Source organism: Anser anser (assembly GCF_964211835.1).
Source record: "Anser anser genome assembly, chromosome: 2".
Classification (NCBI taxonomy): domain Eukaryota; kingdom Metazoa; phylum Chordata; class Aves; order Anseriformes; family Anatidae; genus Anser; species Anser anser.
The window spans coordinates 12249600-12251770 of NC_139721.1; positions in this window are offsets into that span (position 1 = coordinate 12249600).

Below are 2171 nucleotides of genomic sequence, written 5' to 3' on the forward strand. Positions count from 1 at the left end.
AAATCATGTTGTTGTAGTGCAGAAAGAGAAGAAAATATTGGTCATCTGTACACTTATTTTTGAGATTCTCTCAGTGCTGCTTGGACTTGGACTGATAGTTGTTTGATGGTTGGCAGGGAGTCAGTAATGGGTGGAAATGGGGAGCCTAGAGATGCAGGACACAGACCCATAATGCAAAGAGACAAGGATTAAACAAATTCAGTTTTCATTAGCTTGCACGAATCCAACATCAGTATTCATTAAAGCCGTTATAAAGCAGTGCCTCCACCGTCATATTCGCATGACATTCAATTCACTTTTGTGAAGCTGTGCAGAGTCATGTAACAAAGACTCAAGGACACCAGGAGTTACCTGCAACTCCAGAGCCTGCAACACTGAAGAAAGCAATACAAATTTGTACAACGTGAGCACATCATTCAGTATCATTCCATTTCACATGTACAAGCTGGAATGAGGAGCAGGGGATATCACTGCAGACCCAGAAGTGTGTCCAAACCCCGTTCAATTCCCAAAGCCTGCCCAGTCCCAGCTCACCCTGGCCCAGTTCCAAGAGACAGACTATACCAAACAGTTCCTAAGCAAGTAATCTTGATATCCAATTAGGCCAAATCCTTCTACAAGAAGGCAATAAAAAGTTAGGCTGCGTTCAAAAGCAGCTGACCTGTTTGTTATTTCCAGGGGGTGGGAGGATTAGTATTAGCTGTATGTGCCGACCAATAAAACCTGATACATTTCATCTGTGATGGACAAGAAGCCTTTGGTTCTGTCCTGACAAAGCTAGAGGCACGCATTTAGAGTACTCAAGTGGAACAGAAGTCTTTGGGGCCTTACAAGGACATTCTCAAGTAAATCTGAAATAGAATAAAGGAAGGCTTAAATCCAAAAAGGATACCATTAGTTTTCTTTCCTCATCTACTTCTGTATTTGTTTTTTTGTGTTGTAATCAGACTCTCTGCAGTCGTACTGCTAAGATGAAGCCTAGGCTTACAGGATACATTGTCCTGAATTATTTATCCACCCATTTGCAGATTTTCCACGCTGTTATACCTACACAAATTATTGAACAGTTAACAGTTTATTGAAAACAGCTACTCAAATATTGCCTTGGAAAATGTTTTAACACTCAAATGAAAAATAGCTCATGGTTAGCAGCAACATGACGATCACTATAAGCAATAAAGATATCTGCGGTAATTCCGTAGCACTGTTTTGAGTGACTGCCGTCACTGAAATGTGCCAACAGACCTACACAAAGCCAAATGAGCTTGCAGTGCAGTTTGCTTCCGATGCCATTCTGCTATAAATCAGACTTCAGCTGAAAGGGATTGCTTCAAAGGAAGAAACAAACAACAATTTTGGTATCACTTCATCTAAGCTCTCAGTCACAAGTCTCTTTAGTCAAAGAAAATGGATCAGATACCACCTGTGCAGCTGCATTCAATTATAAACACTACCGATTGTAGCTGAAGGAAGAGACACAGCATACATCATCTTGTACTTTCCCTTCTCCTTAGAGGTTAAGGTACAGAAAAGGCTACACTAAAAAAGTTTTCTCTTTATAAAACTGCATTTCTGCAGAATTGGATGTATATGGAAACAAGATATTTTGATAACATTCGGTAGTCTTGAGCACTACGGTGCCAGGGTGACATTTTATTGCTGTGCCCAAGATGACAAAACTGCATGTGAAGGATTCTGCACATGGTTTGACCTACACCACAGTTTATTTGTAAACAATTGTTACATGTGCCAATAATTTAATTGAACACAGACTTTGTACATTTCAATGTATAATATTAACAACGTCACACTAGAAGAGTTCAACTGTATTCAGTTACAGCTGGACTTTAAAACCTTCAAAATACAAGCCAGAAACACTGAACAAGAAAAAGGAAAATCTGAGAACAATGGTGGAAAAGGAAAAACAACTGTGAGATGATGTCATGATCAAAAAACTTGAAAACAAACAGAACACTTTCTAGTTGGTTCCTGAATATCCTCAGGTGCACCCATCTAGAATGATTACCATGTGGTTGTGCCAGAGCACAACGCCAACCTCTCTTCGAGAAGTTAAAAATAGATCTTGCTGAAGACAAACTTAAAATAACTTTACAATGTTGTAATGCATGTGATTTCCCCCACTGTCAATAAAACTACCTGAAGAAAAGAAA